This window comes from Anabrus simplex, chromosome 1, assembly GCF_040414725.1.
Source record: "Anabrus simplex isolate iqAnaSimp1 chromosome 1, ASM4041472v1, whole genome shotgun sequence".
NCBI classification, from domain to species: domain Eukaryota; kingdom Metazoa; phylum Arthropoda; class Insecta; order Orthoptera; family Tettigoniidae; genus Anabrus; species Anabrus simplex.
Genome location: NC_090265.1, coordinates 14,678,332 through 14,699,297, shown reverse-complemented (window position 1 = coordinate 14,699,297; position 20,966 = coordinate 14,678,332). Strand labels below are relative to the sequence as shown.

General features: G+C 49.6%; 5 non-coding genes across 5 annotated transcripts; 2 read left to right on the top strand and 3 right to left on the bottom strand.

The window, feature by feature from the left end:
• The first annotated feature begins 1,459 nt into the window (after nt 1–1,459).
• LOC136859089 (U2 spliceosomal RNA) lies at nt 1,460–1,643 on the top strand. Its single transcript, XR_010858843.2, has one exon. It is a non-coding gene; the product is annotated as a U2 spliceosomal RNA (small nuclear RNA).
• An 886-nt stretch (nt 1,644–2,529) lies between these two features.
• LOC136858994 (U1 spliceosomal RNA) lies at nt 2,530–2,691 on the bottom strand. Its single transcript, XR_010858757.1, has one exon. It is a non-coding gene; the product is annotated as a U1 spliceosomal RNA (small nuclear RNA).
• A 591-nt stretch (nt 2,692–3,282) lies between these two features.
• LOC136859106 (U2 spliceosomal RNA) lies at nt 3,283–3,475 on the top strand. The gene has a single exon (XR_010858859.1). It is a non-coding gene; the product is annotated as a U2 spliceosomal RNA (small nuclear RNA).
• Nucleotides 3,476–4,379: 904 nt separating this feature from the next.
• Nucleotides 4,380–4,541, bottom strand: LOC136858972 (U1 spliceosomal RNA). The gene has a single exon (XR_010858736.1). It is a non-coding gene; the product is annotated as a U1 spliceosomal RNA (small nuclear RNA).
• A 4,933-nt stretch (nt 4,542–9,474) lies between these two features.
• On the bottom strand, nt 9,475–9,636 carry LOC136859036 (U1 spliceosomal RNA). The gene has a single exon (XR_010858796.2). It is a non-coding gene; the product is annotated as a U1 spliceosomal RNA (small nuclear RNA).
• Between the last annotated feature and the right edge of the window lie 11,330 nt (nt 9,637–20,966).

Genomic DNA, 20,966 nt, shown 5'->3' with positions numbered 1-20,966 from the left:
CTTGGAGTGCTTCCGCTAAATGGCTGCCGGCGATTCGACAAGGGAAACAACGACCGTCGCTGTCGCAAGTGCGGCAAACACGACGAGACGACGGCGCATGTCCTAAATCATTGCCGGCCCCACATGGCCACCATCCAGAGGCGCCACGACGCGGTCCTTGACCGTCTAGCTAAAGCAGTTCCTGCCAGATCGGGGTCCGTCAGGAAAAACCAGCAAGTCCCCTTCGACCAACTACTTGGGGCCAACACTGCCAGCAACATCAGCGAGGGGATCAAGACACTTAGGCCAGACCTGGTGGTCGTCAACGAGACCAGCAAAACCATCACCATCGTTGACGTCACCATACCGTTCGAGGATGGCTACCACTCATTACAGAGGGCTCGTGAAGAGAAGTTAACTAAATATGAGCCAACTGCCGCCATCCTACGCAACGCTGGATACAGGGTGACCCTTGAGGCCTTCGTGGTGGGCTCGCTCGGCACTTGGGACGCGAACAACTCCAAGTCCACACAATGTCTGGGAATCGCCAAGAGCTACGCCAAGATCATGGCGAACCTCTGTGTCTCGGACACCATCAGATGGTCACGCGACCTCTACGTGGAACACACGTCCGGACACCGCCAATACACCTAGGCGGGCGGCGTAGTGCAGAAGCAGACAGTTGTGCCGCGAGTGTTGTGAACTATGTCGTGTGCTAGTGTCATAGTGCCGTGAGAATGAAACGAACGTGAGCGCCAACGCGCAACTTTGAGTGATTGTGATTGTGTTATGCCTGTCATGCCCCCTATATATTCTTATTGCATGTATCTTTGTATTAATGTAACTATTATAGGGTGTGCATGAGGATGTCTGACAGAATGCATGGTGGATGTCAGAAGTACGAATGGTTGAGTGCGTGCCACAGTGAAGAAGCCCTACTAATTGCAACACACCAGTGTTCAACTGTGATAGTTTCTATTTATATCCTCTGTACAAATTACTATCTTATTGTGATTTATAAGCATGAATGACTGAGCGAATGTAGGTCGGTGACAGTGCTGTGAACTCCAGCTAGATTAGGTTATTAAGGCCATGCGCCTAGTGCTCTGGAAGGGTCCAGCTAATATTACATATGTAGGAAACACAGTGGGCGGGTCCTCCACCTATCCCCTATCCCACTTAGGCCTTTAAGGGGGTCATGGGAGACTGGGTGGGAGAACGCTGGATCACTTCCAGACGCCTTACACGTCCGTCAACTCAGAAAACCTATCACGGCACTGCACCGCCCAGAGTGAAAGGACGCATGTCTGAAGCTGTTTGCGTTAGCGTGCCTAGTTCCAAATATACTACCCTGTTTTTTATATATCAGCTGTAAAAATTGTATATACTACAAACGAGCCACTTGAAAATGGACAACATTGGCAAATAACATACCAGCAAAACCGTTCCATATGCTTTGTGAATTATGTGTGAAATGTAAATATTTAGTATTTAAATAAAAAAAGTTAAATCTGTTCTTATCAGCTTAATATCTGATACGTCGTGCATCGCACGACCAGAATATTAAACTTATTTTTGGAAATCGACGGAGTGCTAGGGGCTTGCTCCACCTCTGTCACGGGTTGGCCCGGCATTGCAGTACAGTCGGGATCGGCCCACCCTAAAAGAAAAAAACAAAAATAAGTTCAATATTCTGGTACTTGTTCATTTTATTACTTGTTTATTAAAATGTTGTATAATAATAATAATAATATTATGTATCGATGTAAGATATGTACTGTGGCCTATGTCTTTGTTTATTTCCTTGTATGTTTGTTGGTCTGACTTTTTTCTCACTACTGTAATGTTAAACACGTATTCTGTGTACCCTAATTATTATAATGTTATGTATGTATGTATGTATGTAATAATAAAATATGTATGTTTGTGGTTGTTTTTCATTGTCACCACTCCTGCCCTCAAGCTCTTGTGGGTAAGTCACCAAATAATAATAATAATAATAATAATAATAATAATAATAATAATAATAAGAAGAAGAAGCTCTTGTAATGGTCGCGGACATAGGTTCATACTTATTTATGCATGCATGTATGTATGTCTCTCCGTCTCTCTGTGTGAGTGAGTGAGTGAGTGAGTGAGTGAGTGAGAGAGAGAGAGAGAGAGAGAGAGAGAGAGAGAGAGAGAGAGAGAGAGAGAGAGAGAGAGAGAGAGAGAGAGAGAGACGTTTACCTTGCAGGGGAAGACAAAATAGTCAAAACACTCGTCCCTATCGGAATAGTCAGTAAAGTGGGAGGGAGGATGTATTTCTTTCTTTTTTTTTTTTTTTTTTTTTTTTAAGGGTAACCCCCGCTCTGCTACGTTATGAGAAAGGACCTTTCCGTAACTTAGCAACAGGAGTATACCCTCATGCACCGTACAGCTCAAGGACATTGTTCGGAAGTTTCAGCAAAACAAGGGAAAGTGTAAAAATCACAAGCTTTATTTCTCTTCACTAAACAATTACCAAAACGAACCCCTTTGTCACAAATTTTTGTTTCTTTACTAAAAAGTCCGGGACAGCGCGAACGCAGTCCCGACTACCAAAAATTACGCGCCCGAGATACCCACATTTGGGGTATTCGCAGGGGTCAACCCAAGCGAAGTGCAATGCAAGGGCCTCACCCTGGGGGAACCGCCTTGTTGATCACGGTAACCCCTACGCCAGGTAAGTATGACGAGCCCCGCTTATACGACTTGCCAAACCAATAAGGGGCCGCATATCGACAGGGGGAGCCTACAGCCTCTCCTCTATGCCCCATTTTACCAACGGTCAAAAGCGGCGACTTCCCTCGGACGAACACCACTACCCTGCACTTTCGGATCAAACTACTCGCAGCCCTCTCCATCTCGACACTCGGTTCACTGCTACCCCTGAGTATGGCGTCAAATGGGCCTAGGCAACGGACCACGCCGTCCGCACCTCTGCTTCCTCAAACCGCCAACAGAGCGCGCGTGTGTCACAAACAGTCAAATGGGACAGGCTCCTTTCTTCTTCTCCTCAGCAGATGGCTCCTCACGCAACTCTCGGACGCCATTCTACCCTTACCTGTACTACTACTCCGCACTATGCGATGCCGTGTGACCTTGGGACTATTGCTCAACTACCACCCCTAGCGCCTCCACAAGCCCAAGACGAAACAAAGAGTACTACAAGTTTCCCGCCAATTTCTACTTTCGCAACGTCCTTCCGGGGTATGATGGCGTGTGTACCTCGCCTAGGCACCCCTTTGGACTACTATCAAACGCTTTTTGCGTCGCGACGCTATCGCTTCTCGGCCTCTTGGCTAAGATCAAAGTGTAGTATCTGTTCTTATCAGCTTAATATCTGATACGTCGTGCATCGCACGACCAGAATATTAAACTTATTTTTGGAAATCGACGGAGTGCTAGGGGCTTGCTCCACCTCTGTCACGGGTTGGCCCGGCATTGCAGTACAGTCGGGATCGGCCCACCCTAAAAGAAAAAAACAAAAATAAGTTCAATATTCTGGTACTTGTTCATTTTATTACTTGTTTATTAAAATGTTGTATAATAATAATAATAATATTATGTATCGATGTAAGATATGTACTGTGGCCTATGTCTTTGTTTATTTCCTTGTATGTTTGTTGGTCTGACTTTTTTCTCACTACTGTAATGTTAAACACGTATTCTGTGTACCCTAATTATTATAATGTTATGTATGTATGTATGTATGTAATAATAAAATATGTATGTTTGTGGTTGTTTTTCATTGTCACCACTCCTGCCCTCAAGCTCTTGTGGGTAAGTCACCAAATAATAATAATAATAATAATAATAATAATAATAATAATAATAATAATAATAAGAAGAAGAAGCTCTTGTAATGGTCGCGGACATAGGTTCATACTTATTTATGCATGCATGTATGTATGTCTCTCCGTCTCTCTGTGTGAGTGAGTGAGTGAGTGAGTGAGTGAGTGAGAGAGAGAGAGAGAGAGAGAGAGAGAGAGAGAGAGAGAGAGAGAGAGAGAGAGAGAGAGAGAGAGAGAGAGAGAGAGAGAGAGAGAGACGTTTACCTTGCAGGGGAAGACAAAATAGTCAAAACACTCGTCCCTATCGGAATAGTCAGTAAAGTGGGAGGGAGGATGTATTTCTTTCTTTTTTTTTTTTTTTTTTTTTTTTAAGGGTAACCCCCGCTCTGCTACGTTATGAGAAAGGACCTTTCCGTAACTTAGCAACAGGAGTATACCCTCATGCACCGTACAGCTCAAGGACATTGTTCGGAAGTTTCAGCAAAACAAGGGAAAGTGTAAAAATCACAAGCTTTATTTCTCTTCACTAAACAATTACCAAAACGAACCCCTTTGTCACAAATTTTTGTTTCTTTACTAAAAAGTCCGGGACAGCGCGAACGCAGTCCCGACTACCAAAAATTACGCGCCCGAGATACCCACATTTGGGGTATTCGCAGGGGTCAACCCAAGCGAAGTGCAATGCAAGGGCCTCACCCTGGGGGAACCGCCTTGTTGATCACGGTAACCCCTACGCCAGGTAAGTATGACGAGCCCCGCTTATACGACTTGCCAAACCAATAAGGGGCCGCATATCGACAGGGGGAGCCTACAGCCTCTCCTCTATGCCCCATTTTACCAACGGTCAAAAGCGGCGACTTCCCTCGGACGAACACCACTACCCTGCACTTTCGGATCAAACTACTCGCAGCCCTCTCCATCTCGACACTCGGTTCACTGCTACCCCTGAGTATGGCGTCAAATGGGCCTAGGCAACGGACCACGCCGTCCGCACCTCTGCTTCCTCAAACCGCCAACAGAGCGCGCGTGTGTCACAAACAGTCAAATGGGACAGGCTCCTTTCTTCTTCTCCTCAGCAGATGGCTCCTCACGCAACTCTCGGACGCCATTCTACCCTTACCTGTACTACTACTCCGCACTATGCGATGCCGTGTGACCTTGGGACTATTGCTCAACTACCACCCCTAGCGCCTCCACAAGCCCAAGACGAAACAAAGAGTACTACAAGTTTCCCGCCAATTTCTACTTTCGCAACGTCCTTCCGGGGTATGATGGCGTGTGTACCTCGCCTAGGCACCCCTTTGGACTACTATCAAACGCTTTTTGCGTCGCGACGCTATCGCTTCTCGGCCTCTAGCCTATAGCCCTTTCCAACACCATCGGAAAGATCTACTGCAGCATCATTGCAGCTAGGCTGGGTTCGGTTGCAGCGGCCAACAACATCATCTCACCCCAGCAGAAGGGATTCATGCCAGCAGAAGGCTGCATCGAGCACAACTTTGTGCTTCAAGAAATCCTGGTGGATGCTCGAAGAACAGGAAGAGAAGTCGTCATCGCCTGGCTTGACCTTGCTAACGCCTTCGGGTCAGTGCCCCACTCCACCATCCTTCGGGCACTGACCGACATCAATGCAGGCTCTCACCTCGTCAACATAGTGAGCGATTTATACACCGGTAGCACCACCAGGATCCGGTCCACGACGGGTGACACCAACCCCATCCCCTTCAACGCGGGAGTCCGGCAAGGCTGCCCGCTATCACCGATCCTCTTCAATATCGTGATGGAATACCTCCTTCGCACCGCCACCGACGTTAGTAAGACTCATGGATACGACATCAGAGGCTACACCGCATCTGTCCTGGCCTTTGCAGACGACATCGCCCTAATAGCCAGGTCAGAGGAGCATATGAGATCCATGCTCGAGAGGATGGGCAGTACCGCGCGCTGGCTCGGCCTCGAATTCAAGCCGCAAAAATGTGCCACACTCCACATGAGGAAGAAGACCACTCTCGCCACGGGATTCACCATCTCCGGGGGAGCCATGGACACTCTTCGAGAAGGGGACTCATACCAACACCTTGGAGTCCCAACGGGTTTGAAAGTGGACCAAACCCCGAATAAAGCCATCGAGCGGATTGAAGGAGAGGTCGACGCAGTCTTCAATAGCCTCCTCGCACCGTGGCAAAAACTCGACGCCCTGCGCACCTTTATCATCCCGCAGCTCGAGTTTACGCTACGGTCGTCCCGAGTGAAGAAAACCCTGTTCCACCAGCTAGACAGGAAAATCAAGACCGGCGCTAAAACTGTCCTCAACCTTCCGCAGCGTGCAAGTGCTGAGATCGTGTTCATCCCAACGCGTCAAGGCGGTGCTGGACTTCCACCGATAGCCGACATCTCAGACTTGGCAGCCATTAATCACATCTTTAGGCTGCTAAGTTCTAACGATGAAAGCATCGCGAAGCTCGCGCTGGAGGGCCTCCGTACCACCGTTAAGAAGAGGATCCTGCAGGATCCATCACCGAGGGATATGGCCACCTACCTCTCCGGGTCCATGGAGGAGCCTTTCGACAGGGACTCGGGAGACGTAGGCACACTCTGGTCATACGCGAGGTCGGCAACCCGCCGGATGCAGAAGAGGATCCCAGGACTACGATGGGGATGGGCAGAGACGCTCAAGAGATGGGAGCTTCACCTCCCCCACCCAGAGACCGTCACTAGCGTCGCTGATGAAGGATCGCGTCGCGACATGGCAGCACTCCTCCGCTCATGCCTCACGGAGCACTATCGCCATCAACTGACATTGAAACCTGATCAGGGAAAGATTATACGAACCTCGTCCCAGAACATCCCATCTAATCACTTCTTACAGTCTGGGAGGTATACGAGGTTCGCCGACTGGCGGTTCATACACCGTGCCCGCCTGGGAGTGCTGCCCCTCAACGGATGCTGGAGATACGACAGGGCTAACAACGACCGCCGTTGCCGCAAGTGTGGCGAATTAGAGGAGACGACGGCCCATGTTATGAACCACTGCCGTCCACATCTAGCCACTATGACAAGGAGGCACGACGCGATCCTTGACAGAGTTGCCAAAGCCGTACCTGCCAGGTCGGGAGCATGCCGCAAGAACCAACAGGTTCCCTTCGACGAGCTCACCGGGTCAGGCACTAACATCCCTCAGGACATCAGAGCTCAAAGACCTGACCTGGTAGTCATCAACAAGGAAAAGAAGGTGATAACAATAGTCGACGTCACTATCCCGTTTGATGATGGGTACGAGTCGCTACAGAAGGCACGTGAGTCGAAGAAAACCAAGTACGAGCCAACTGCGAGGATTTTACGTGACGCCGGCTACACTGTGAATCTGGACGCCTTCATTGTGGGCTCGCTCGGTACCTGGGACGGTGCCAACAGTAAGACGCTACAGTACTTGGGCATCAGCAAGTCCTACTCTAAGATGATGGCCAACCTGTGCGTGTCTGACTCAGTTCGATGGTCTAGAGACATTTACGTCGAGCACGTGACTGGCCACCGGCAATACACCTGAGCGGCTGCAGTGTGGTGCTGAACACTCCAAGTGTGGTGACAGTGCGTGTGTTAGTGATCTGTGTCAGTGTTGTGAAGTGAAAGTGGAGCGCCCTTGCGCAACTGAATGAATGAATCTCCACTAGTGAACGAGTGTTTTCTTATGCTAATTGTATATACCTGGATATAATTATTTTCTGTGGCTGTGTATTATTGTATGTATTATAGGTAGTGTACATCTGTGTATATCAGTGGGTGTGCAAGGAAGTAATGAATGCTGTTAGAATGTGAGACCGAATGAAGTATATCTGTTAGTATGGACGAGTGCATTGTATGTCTGTTAGTATGGATGAGTGCGAGTACGAAGCCAAACACTTATAAGTCCATTGTAATAAGCTGACCTGTAAATACTATCTCTTATTTTATTGTGTATTGTATGCATGAATGGATGAGCAATTGATAGGCAACATCAGGGTCGTGTCAACTAGGAATTAATTTAGCTCAGGCCAAATGCCTAGCGCACTGGAAGGGTCCAACTAACATATGGTCCTAGGTGAACAGTGGGCAGGGCACCTCCACCCAACCTCAATCCCACTTAGGCCTGTAAGGGGGTCACGGGGACTCAAGGGTGGGAGAACGTTGGACCACTTCCAGATGCCTTTACATCTTAGAACAGAACACCAAGTGAAACGCGACACTGATGACCTAAGCTGAAAGAGTGCGCGAATGAACAGTGGCATGCCTAGTTCCGGGTTAAACCCAAGTATTATAATCTAGATTATTTTATACTTAGCACCTACCAGCAAGAGCCACACGGACTCAAACAATTGATATAATAGTGGACTCACCAGCAACCAAATCATATTGCATTGTAAATACCTATGTTCAACTCTACCAGCAGCCTTTTCTATATATTGTATATGTCAACGCTTGAAATGTAAATATTTAAATATTTAATAAAAAAAACATTTAATCTGTTCTTTGCGACAACTCTAGCAAGCTGGTAAGTTCGGTGGTCGCTAGGTGTCGCTCGCCTGCTACTGAGGGCGTGTCAGTGATCTGGCCACTGCGAGTCTCAAGACGTTGAGGCCTGCGCTTATCACGGTCCGGTGAGACGGCCAAAGCCCTCGGTGGTATAATGTCAAGCCCTTGACGGCTCACGTGGCTGAGTGGTGCAAAATTAAAAAAGGACACACTTTATGCAACCAGATTTTAAAGTGGAAATTGAACTTGTAATCAGAATAATTTTAAACCTTGTAAATTCTACATGTACAATTTGAGGCACGCGACGACCCCCCCCCCCCCCCCCCCAACTCTCCTCTAACTCCATCAAATACTGGCCGAGGGAACCTTTCTCAGCCTAGGTGCCGGCGCTACCGCTTCTCGGCTTTTTTTCGCCGAGATCAAAGTGTACGTGTGTTTCTTATCAGCTTAATGGGGCCTCTGACCGCTGTCACGAGCAGAACTACGCTTTGACTCGGTCTTGAGCGTGCTCTTCCATTGGCCAGAATTTAGTATAGTCTGGTTCGGTCCACCCTGAAACAAGATAAAAGCAAAAACTAAGTCGAATATTCTGGTAACTTTTTGTTTCTTAGAAGTAGAAATAATAATAATAATAATAATAATAATAATAATAATAAAAAATCCATATCCATGCATGCGTTTGTTTTATTCCTGGTCTCAATTCTTCCTCTGTAGCTCTTTTGTAGGTTATAAATATTGCCAATTAGAAGAAGAAAGATTTTTTTTTTTTCAGAAGAAAAGAGGAAACGAAAAATAATCTCTCTAAGGGTCCTAGCGGTATGTATGACCTTTTATACACGAAAAAAAAAAAAAAGGAAAAAAAGTTCACACACTCATCCGAATGGAAACGTCTGTGAACAGGGAGAAAGAGATACTCTTACGATCTGAAGGGTAACCTCCGCTCTGCTACGTTACAAGAAACGGGCTTTCCGTTTCTTAACAGCAGGCAGGAGTATGCCCTCACACCGTACAGCTCAAGGATATTGTTTGGAATTGTTTCAGCAAAACATGGGGAAGTGCAAAAATCACAAACCTTTATTTCTCTCCTGTAAACAATTACAAGTACATAAACCGACCCCTTGGGGTATCGAACCCCTTCCAGTCACAATTCTTTGGTTTATTTCTAAAATGTCCGGGACAGCGCGAACGCAGTCCCGACTACCAAAAATTACGCGCCCGAGATATCCACATTAGGGATATTCGCAGGGGTCAACCCAAGCGAAGTGCAATGCAAGGGCCTCACCCTGGGGGAACCGCCTTCTTGATCACGGTAACCCCTACGCCAGGTAAGTATGAGGAGTGCGCCGCTTCGTCTCGCCAAACCGAAAAGGGGCTGCAAAACTACAGGGAGAGTCTACAACCAGCCCGTGATGGTTTTAATACATTAACCTACGGTCTAATAGGGCGCACCTCTCTAGGACGAGAGGATCACATCCCTAAACGCACGACTAAGACACAGGATACCGCTATCTCACACTCGACACTCATTTCACTCCTGGCGTCAAATGGGCCCAAGCAACGAGCCTCGCCGCCCGGGTCGCAGCTTGCGCAAACCGCCAACAGAGCGCGCACACGTAACCGAAAGTCAAATGGAGCAGGCTCCTTTCTTCCTCTTCTCCCCAGCAGGTGGCACGTCACGCAAATCTCTGACGCCGTCTTGCCCTTACCTGTACTACTACTGCGCACTATGCGATGCCATGTGACATTGAAACTACTGCTCACCTATCACCCCTAGCGCCAACACAAGCCGAAGTCCTAAACAAACGAACTACTAGTTTTCCGCCAATATTTACTTTAGAAACGTCTTCCCAGGAAATGCTGCCGTGCGTACCACGCCCAGGCACCCCATTCGACTACTATTAAAGGCTTTTTAACGCGCCCCGCTACCACTTCTCGGCCATGTGGCCAAGATCAAAGTGTTCGCTTCTCGGCCTCTTGGCTAAGATCGAAGTGTACTATGTTCTTTGCGACAACTCTAGCAAGCTGGTAAGTTCGGTGGTCGCTAGGTGTCGCTCGCCTGCTACTGAGGGCGTGTCAGTGATCTGGCCACTGCGAGTCTCAAGACGTTGAGGCCTGCGCTTATCACGGTCCGGTGAGACGGCCAAAGCCCTCGGTGGTATAATGTCAAGCGCTTCTGGCCAATGGAAGAGCACGCTCAAGACCGAGTCAAAGCGTAGTTCTGCTCGTGACAGCGGTCAGAGGCCCCATTAAGCTGATAAGAAACACACGTACACTTTGATCTCGGCGAAAAAAAGCCGAGAAGCGGTAGCGCCGGCACCTAGGCTGAGAAAGGTTCCCTCGGCCAGTATTTGATGGAGTTAGAGGAGAGTTGGGGGGGGGGGGGGGGGGGGGTCGTCGCGTGCCTCAAATTGTACATGTAGAATTTACAAGGTTTAAAATTATTCTGATTACAAGTTCAATTTCCACTTTAAAATCTGGTTGCATAAAGTGTGTCCTTTTTTAATTTTGCACCACTCAGCCACGTGAGCCGTCAAGGGCTTGACATTATACCACCGAGGGCTTTGGCCGTCTCACCGGACCGTGATAAGCGCAGGCCTCAACGTCTTGAGACTCGCAGTGGCCAGATCACTGACACGCCCTCAGTAGCAGGCGAGCGACACCTAGCGACCACCGAACTTACCAGCTTGCTAGAGTTGTCGCAAAGAACAGAAATTTTTTAATTAAACAATGTTTTAAGAAAATTTACAAAGAAAATAACAAACTACACAACAATTCCATAATATAAAAACTGGCATAAAAATGTCCAGGACTGTTCTTTTATATTATGATCACTACACTATACTGCACTTCACTACACACACTACAAACTCACTACATCGCTGTAGTCCGTCATAATCGGTAAAGCAGTCTCTTTCTGCCTCACTGTCACAACCACGGCCTCATGTGACCTTACTACCCCGGTATTCACCTTGAGAGGCTGAGGGAAACCGTGGGAAAACCCCAGTCAGGGTACTTGGTCATCTCTGTCGGACACCGGTGATGTGCTCCACATAGATGTCGCGAGTGAAGCTAATTGTGTCCGACACACATAGTTTCTTGAAGAGATTCAGATATCTTTTGCTGCAGATGGAACGCAGCACTTTGTCATTAGCTGGGTCCCAAGATCCCAAAGACCCAACTAAGATGGCATCAATCTCCACCGATTCGAAACGAGCACGAAGAGCCGTCGCCAAGGTAGCGTATTTCTCTCTTTTGGCCTGTCTGGCATCTTCAAAAGCAGATCTTCTATTATCAAATGGGATTGATATATCTAAAATGAGTAGGAGGCCGTGAAGATCTTGTGTAGTTTCGCTCTGTGATTTTAGTGTGCTTTCTACGTGATCTTGGTCTTATTTCATAGTTTCCAGGGAGTATTTGTGTAGTTTTAAGTGTCCTTTATTGCGTTTAGTGTTATCTTGTGTGTGTGTGGTGGTTTTATTAATTTTTTAAGGGTTTAAATTGGTTATTTTTATTGCCCTAAGTCCGCCATATTGTTTGTTTACATTAAATTCCATAGATAACTTGCGTTGCTTGGGAACTCGCTTGCCCTAACTACCCCTCATTTTGTTTTACTTTCAGAATCCATGGAAACTATGAATTAGATGGTGCACTAAAGGAGTTGCTTGGTTACCTAGCAGCCGGCCTTTCAAGGCAGCCATTGCCTTGACTAGTGAGTGCTGCCCACCTGCACGAGGTTGCTTGGTAACGGCCTTCCGCTTTGAATTCACAACTACATGATGCTGTGGTCTGTAATGTATCGTTCTTTTTCAATATAATTTTAATTTCTTTTACTTTATGAGTGATTTCCAGGATCGTGCTATTGATGATGACCCAGATGATGACATTCTTCTTCCTGTGCGGCGCCGGGAGGCTACCCTGATTGTCCGCCACCCACCTGCGGACTTTTTTGACTGTACTGAATTAAATTGCAGGTCCACGTTCAAAGCCAAGGACTGGACGGCCACACGGAGGTCCCTGGAGAGGCATTTGGAGCGGAACCACGGCATCCGTATCACTTCTACAATTAATATTTGTTGTAAATGTAGTAGTGAGTTAGGCCTCCGTCCTACAAGTCACTTGTGTAGATCTTCTACTCCACAGGCATTACGGCGTGCACGTGAAAGTGCTACCATCTTCGCCTATGCCTGCAAGGAGTGTGAGAAGACGTTCCCGACCACCGGGGGACTTCGGAACCATCTGCAGTGGCACCGTGACCAGCAGTTACGCAGTCAGAATGAGGTGGCCCTCCCGAAGCCGGTAACGAGGAAAACAAGGAGAACGAGAGGTGGTGGTGGCCAAGCTCCAGATCGGGTTGATGATCCAGCTGTGCCCGCACCGGTGATGGCAGATCGGGTTGATGATCCTGCTGTGCCCGCACCGGTGGTTGCTGTACGGGTTGACGATCCAGCTGTGCCCGCACCGGTGGTTGCAGTACGGGTTGATGATCCTGCTGTGCCCGCACCGGTGACTCCTGATCGGGTTGATGATCCAGCTGAGCCCGCACCGAGGACAGAGGAACGGGTAGACGATCCAGCTGTGCCCGCACCGGAACAGGCTGTGGTCCCTGCTGTGCCTGCTACGGAACGGGCTGTAGTTCGAGCTGTGCCCGCACCAATCCCGAGCCCATCCAATCTTGTGGACATCGGGTCGGGCGACGTTCCTGTGGTTCAGCCTCCACAGAAGGGCTGTGTTGGTGACAGCCACCCGGTGCCGACAATGTCTGGGCCGGCCACGGCTCCCTCAGTTGACTCCACTATTGGCCATGATGATGACCTGATTTTGAATTCCACTCCTGATATTGACTTTATGATCAGTAACTCAGATAATTCCATCTTCTCTGAGACTGATTCAATGATGAGGGAGTTGCGTGGTACACCTCCCGAGTCCCTGACTCTCCAATCTTCCTATGCCACCGAGGAGAACGCCTTGCCTCGAGAGGGTTTAGACCCTTTGGTTGATATTGAGATTGTTCAAGATCCCGTCGGTGACGATCAGCCAGGCCAGGAAGATAATGCTATTATTGACGTGGACGATAAGTCACCTCTCCATGTCCATGTTCCGGCGTTAGATGCTATACTTCGGGAAGGAATCTCCCATACCAACTGGCAGAGATTCGAAGGGATTCTATGTAAAGTCACCGAGGATGCTCAAAATATAGTTAAAATCCCTGTCCACCAAGGCGACTCATCTCAGAAGAAAAAGGACCCCGACGACCCGAAGTATATTCAATCTTTATATAGGAACAATAGAAGGAAAGCCGTGCGGCTTATCCTTGGAGATGACGGGCGGAGGTGTAACATCGACAAAGAGACTGTAACTGATTACTTCATGAAAACTGCAGAGAGGAAAACAAGCGACTTGTCTTATTTCAATTCTCGACCATCAGAGGACAATCCTTGCGTGAATACTTCCAGGATCACGCCTGCTGAAGTGCAAAGTCGCCTTCAAAGATGTGAAAATACAGCTCCGGGGGACGATCGTCTTACTTACAAGCATTGGAAGATGGTCGATCCTGCCTGTACACTGCTGGCACGTATCTTTAACATCTGCTTGAAATACGAGAAGATCCCTAGTGACTGGAAGAAATCAGTTACAATATTAATATATAAGAAAGGCGATCCGCAGGATATTTCCAACTGGCGTCCAATTGCCATCATGCGGACTATTTATAAACTATACTCAGGTGTTCTAGCTAAAAGATTAACCACCTGGATGATTGATAATAAAATCTTAGCACCGGCACAAAAAGGTTTTATGCCTCATGACGGAGTCTTCGAGCACAACTTCACGCTCAGGACCAAATTTGATAGAGCAAGATGTGAGAAAGGCCAGTTTCTAGCTGCTTGGCTTGACTTCTCCAATGCCTTTGGCTCCGTGCCGCATGACGCGATCTTTGCGGCCCTTGATAGATCTGGTGCTGGTGCTAAAGCTAAGAAGATCATTAAGGACATGTATACAGGCTCTTCGACCCGTATACAAACGGAAAATGGGGTAACGGACAGCATTTCCATTGAGTGTGGTGTTAGGCAAGGTTGTCCAATGAGTGGACTTCTGTTCAACCTTGTAATTGACCCCATAATTAGATCAATCCAAGGCGAGAATTCAGACCACCAGATTCTCGCCTATGCTGATGACATTGTTCTATTGTCAGATGATCCAACTAAACTCCAAAATAATATCAATGTCATCGAAAACCTGTCAAAGAAGATTAACATTAAGCTTAAGGCATCCAAATCGTTCAGTCTTCATCTGTCTGGTGTAACCCCAGTTGGCACTAGGAACTCCATATTTAAAATTGCAAATGAAGAACTAAAGGCTTTAAATGATGGAGAATTCGAGAAATTTCTGGGGAAGCCTGTTGGATTCCATATCTCTTCCAACACCAAGGAACTAGCTGATCTAATTTCTACTGCTCAGAAGATCCTGCACTCCAAGCTGGCTCCTTGGCAAAGGATTGATGCCTTGAAGGCTTTTTTCTATCCATCTCTTCAGTTTATCATGAGGAACGCCCAACACCCTAAGGGTGAGTGGTCTAAACTGGACAACATCATTAAGGCTGAAGTTAAGAAAACCCTTTTTCTTTCACAAGAAGCCAGTAATGACTACTTATATGGTCCTACCATCTCTGGTTGTGTTGGTCTACCTGTTGCTGAGAGTGATTCTGACTTCCATCTAATCGACAATGCGTTCAAGCTCCTTACATCTACTGATCTATGCACTGCTGAGCTTGCCTTAGAAGACCTGAAGACCTTGGTTCAGAAGAGGATTGGTAGACCAGCTGATCAAGAGGACATTGCGGCGTACCTTAATGGCCATAACGAGGGCGAGTTCAGACGGAACTCTAATCCATTACAATCTGTCTGGACTCAAGCTCGCAAGGCATCGTCTAGAAACCAGACAATTTGGAAAATGGAAGAATTTGTACCATCTATTACAATCAATGAGAAAACCTTGTACAGAAACGATCGTCATAAGGTGCTGAAGACTCTCAGAATAAACCTCCAGTCAAAGCACCTTAATAGACTGATCAATCTGCCTAACCAAGGAAAAGTTATTGATTGTGTAGCCGCTGATCCCTCAAGCTCACACTTTTTGAGAACCGGTCTGTATACCAGATTCGCAGATTGGAGATTCATTCATCGAGCCAGGCTAAATCTATTACCGCTCAATGGGAGTCGCCGTACAACACCTAATGGCAACAAGAGGTGTAGGAGATGCGGTTACGAGAATGAGACCCTCCCTCATGTAGCCAACCATTGCATGAGGTACTCTGCACTTTACCAGCAGAGACATAATGCTGTAGTCGCGAGGGTCAAAAGGGCAGCTGTGACGAGGTTCAACATCTTTAGTGAAAACCAGGTCGTTCAGGACAATCTACGACCTGACCTGGTCATAGTAAAAAATGGAAAAGCTATGATCTTGGATATTTCTATACCGTTTGAGAACAGGAGGTCTGCCTTCGAAGATGCCCGACAGGCCAAAAGAGAAAAATACGCGACCTTGGCGACGGCTCTTCGATCACGTTTTACATCTGTTGAGGTGGACGCTATATTAGTTGGGTCTTTGGGATCTTGGGACCCAGCTAATGATAAGGTGCTACGCTCCATCTGTAGCAAAAAATATCTCAATCTATTCAAGAAACTCTGTGTGTCGGACGTTATCAGCTTCACACGTGACATCTATGTGGAGCACATCACCGGTGTCCGACAGAGGTGACTAAGTACCCTGACTGGGGTTTTCCCACGGTTTCCCCCAGCCTCTCAAGGTGAATACCGGGGTAGTAAGGTCACATGAGGCCGTGGTTGTGACTGTGTAGCAGAAAGAGACTGCTTAACCGATTATGACAGACTACAGTGTAGTGAGTTCTTAGTGCTGAAGTGTAGTGTAGTGTTGTGTAGTGTTCATGCTATAAAAGAACAGTTCTGGACATTTTTATGCCAGTTTTATATCATGAAATTGTTGTGTAGTTTGTTATTATTATTGTAATTTTCTTTTAAAGCATTTATAAATAAAAAATTCTGTTCTTATCAGCTTAATTTTTGCCTGGCAAATTAGTATAATCCAGGTTCTTGCCTTGTGCGCATTAATAAGCTGGTAAGTTCAGCGCTCACTAGATCGCTAAGTGCTGTGAATGCGATCAGCGTGCGGCTACCTACCGCTGGGAGCGTGCCAATGATCTGGCCACTGCGGGACTAAAGACGTTTAGTCCCGCGCTTATCACGGTCCAGTGAGGCGGCCAAAGCTCTCAGCGGCGCAGGGTTTCACCCTAGGCGGCCCACGCGGTAGCTTAGTGGAGTGTGAGTGTGAGTGTGCGTGAGTGCGGGAGTGGGTGTGGGAGTGACAGGGGGAGTGAGTGGGAGTGTGAGTGCGGGTCCTACTCGGCCCGGGTGGTCCAGTGGTGTGCCGGCCCGGGTGGTTTAGGGGTCCGAGTGTGAGAGAGTTATTGAGTGATTGAGTGGAGGTGGGAGCGAGAGTAGAAGGGTAGAGTGAGTCTGGGAGTGTAGAGAGAGGCTTCTAAGCGGCCCGGGTAGCTGAGTGGTTCGCCGGCCTGGGTAGTTTAGTAGTCTAAGGGTGCCTGAGTGCGAGAGTACGTGTGTGAGAGGGAGTGTTGGAGCGTGATAGAGAGTGAATCTGAGATTGTGTGGAGGCCTAGGCGGCCCACGTAGCTTAGGGGTACTAGTGATTTAGCCGCGTAGACTGGTGGGTGAGAGTGAGTGTGTGTGAGACCCAGTATAGGTGCGAGAGTGATTGAGGAGAACGAATCTGAGACTGCGTGAGGCGGCCCGTGTGGCTTAGTGGCGTGAGTGTGGGTGTGTTAGCGTGATCGTGTGAATTGCTCGAGTTAGTGAGACAGTGTGAGAGTGTGCTGGACGAGCGTTGCGCAAGCTCGATTGACCATCTTGTGTGAGTTACGGCTGCGTAGCCTGGTGGTTGGAGTGTGTGAGAGACTGCGAGATTTGTGGACAGAGTGTATCGTTGAGTGAACGGCTTCAGTATGAGTTCTGGTTCCGACTTGGGTGAGTGTTCGGGTACGACCGGTGCGGGGGCGTCCCCCAGCCTGCGCGGCAGGCCTAGTCACCTGGACCCTACCTCGACACCTCCCCCAGGCCTGAATGCCGATGCTGCTGTCTTTTTGCCAGTTTCAGGTGGGGAACAGCGCGTCGGTACCCGGCTCTACGTCCTGCTGCCGTACACCACGGCGAAGTGGCCTTGCCCCAACTGCACTGCACCGCAGAAAGACTTCAAGCGGTATGAAGACCTTGTGAAGCACGTGAGGAGGTTCCACGTGGAGCAGGGAGGCGCACTGGACGTAGTATTTGAATGCTGTGGCCTGCAGTTCCACACATCCAGGAACAGATATGCGAAAAAACTGGCCAATAAACACTGGGGAGACAAACATCTTGGAGAGCCACTTAACTCTGAAGCCCCAGCGAGGTGCCGCCTCACTACCTACGGCAGCACCGACGAACAGCACGATACGCCTGGTACCCCTCCCCGGAGAGCTATCCCTTCGTCGCCCACAGACTTCCCTCTGTCCATGAATCCTCCCTCGCTGGTCCCGCCCGCCGTTTCACCGCCACCCCCAGGCCAAACTCCAATGGAAGTAGGACAGGAACTCTCCCCTGAGCTCCGAGCTACCGAACCACGGACTGGCGCCACAGCAACGACGAGCGCCTCCCTGAAGCGTGCCCGAGGCGCGAAGAAACCGGCCAAGGACGGAAGGCGTACTACCACCAGACAGCCGGCCACCAACTCCAGACTACAGGGCTCAGGACGCGACAGAAGACATGGGGGGGAGGAAAGCACAGACCAACTGACGAAAGTGGATGATCACCTTGATTACCAACCACCCATCCACGAACCATCAGGAATGCCTGGCACCCCTCCTAGCGGTCGATCCTTCAACACCCGCTCTGCTTCCCTTGAGCCCCGAGATCCTGCCCTGATAGTCCCTACCAGCCTCTCACCCCAACCCCTGGGCAAGAACAACGTGACAGCTGCGAAGGACCCCACCACCCCCCCAGCAACACCGGCAGCCGAACCTGCGGAGGAGCCCACTGCTCTAGAACGCCATGAGGACTCAGACGCAGCACCAACTGCCCCTACGCTGGACGAGACGCAGCTCCTCGTTGAACACCACCTCTCCGAAACCGACATGGCAAGCGCTACGAGCAACGCTTCACCTAGCGAGCCCCACCATCCCACGACAACGAGCTACGCAGGAACTACACCTATGACGACGACGATGATAACGACGACGACGACGGGGGCGCCCCAGACCCCTGAAAATCCTGGCGACCTCCAAGGAGAGAACAACGACCCCCTGGACACTACCACCCAAGAGGATGACGCCGACTCTGGAACTGACACCCACCAACCCAGCCAGTTCCAAGCAGAATGGATCGCGAAATTCAAGAATATCACCGAGTGGGAGGTCTTTGAGCGTACATGTGAGGAACTAACTCAAGCCGTTCGCAGCGAGAGAGACAAACGCAACGATGCTGCGAACGCGCGGAAGAGTGTCGAGGACACCCACCAACAGGCTCGAGACCCTTCATTCCACCGACGGCGACGCCAGGGCGAGCACCAATTCGACGCCAAGGAGGCCGCCAGGATACAAAAACTCTACCGCGTGGACCGAAGAAAGGCCATGAGGCAGATACTCCAACAGGAATCCCCCTACTGTGCAGCCTCGAAGGAAGAGCTAGAACGGCACTTCGAGGGAGTTCACCGGACGAGGGATGGCTGCACCATCGACCCGACCCCAGCTGCGATCCCGAGGCTCCCGAGAATTGAGGACTCCGTCGACTCCATCGACGACATTACGCCTGATGAAGTTGCTGCGAGGCTCAGCAAGGCACCGAACACCGCGCCGGGACCTGACTCCCTAACCTACAGCCATTGGAAGCAGGTCGACAAAAACGGAGTCCTCCTCGCCTCAGTCTTCAACCTGTGCTTGAGATTTTCTCGGGTGCCTTCAACGTGGAAGGAGAGTCGGACTGTACTGATATTCAAGAAGGGAAACCAGTCCGACCTCTCCAACTGGAGACCGATCGCACTGTCCAACTGCATCGGGAAGATATACTGCGCCATTCTGGCATCCAGACTGGGGAAACTCGCCGCGGGGAATAACATCATCTCCCCGCAACAAAAGGGATTCATGCCGACGGAGGGCTGCCTCGAGCATAACTTCGTGCTCCAGGAGATCTTAGTGGACGCCAGGCGGAACGGGAAAGAAGTTGTAATAGCCTGGCTAGACTTGGCCAACGCCTTCGGGTCTGTACCCCACTCCACCATCTTGAGGGCTCTGCAGGACATCGGAGTTGGTCCCCACTTCATAGACATCGTGAGGGACTTATACACCAACAGTACCACTAAGATCAGGTCCACGACGGGAGAGACAAAACCCATCCCATTCGACGCCGGAGTTCGTCAAGGATGCCCGCTCTCGCCCATCCTATTCAATCTAGTGATGGAATACCTCTTGCGCGCCGCGACATCTACCTGCGACACCGATGGATACAGCATCAGAGGCCAGACAGTATCCGTCCTGGCATTCGCTGATGACATCACCCTCGTGGCGAAGTCAGAGGCAGGAATGAACGCCTTGCTTGAGAAGATGGGCAGCACGGCAAACTGGCTCGGCTTGCAGTTTAAACCGCAGAAATGTGCATCGTTGCACCTCAGACGGAAGACTACTCTGAACACTGAGTATTGTATCACCGGGGGAGCAATGAAGATTCTTCGCGAGGGAGAACATTACCAACATCTTGGAGTCCCCACCGGTTTCAGAGTAGACCAGACTCCCAACGATGCCATTGAGCGTGTTGAGCAGGAGGTCGACGCCATCTTCAACAGTCTCCTGGCTCCATGGCAAAAGCTTGACGCTGTGAGGACGTTCTCTGTCCCGCAGCTAGAGTTCACGCTACGGACCTCCAGGGTCAAGAAGACTGCATTCAAGAGATTGGACGCCAAGATCAAGTCCGGTGCCAAAGCTGCCCTAAACCTCCCGCAACGCGCGAGTGCAGAAGTAGTCTACCTACCGATGCGCCAGGGTGGCGCAGGCCTTCCACCGCTGGCTGATGTCTCAGATCTGGCAGCCATCAACCATGGGTTTAGGCTGCTAACATCGCCTGACGCCAGCATAGCCTCACTCGCACAAGAGGGCCTCAGAGCCGCCGTCAAGAAGAGGATCCTTAGGGACCCGACTCCGAGGGACATGGCTACGTACCTCTCCGGGTCCATGGAGGAACCTTTCAACAGGGACTCGGGAGATGTGGGAACGCTATGGTCCTACGTGAGATCTGCGACACGGCGGCTACAAGCGAGAGTACCCGGCATCAAATGGGGATGGGCAGAAACACTACGACGGTGGGAGCTCCACCTTCCCCACCCTGAGAAGGACAACAGCATTGCCGACCAAGGTTCGCGTCGTGACATGGCGGGGCTGCTCCGGAACTGCTTGACGGAGCACTACAGGCACAGGCTGACCTGCAAGCCTGACCAAGGCAAAATATACCAAGCGTCCTCCCGGAATGTACCATCTAATCACTTTCTGCAGACCGGGAGGTACACAAGGTTCGCCGACTGGCGTTTTATACATCGAGCCCGCCTTGGGGTGCT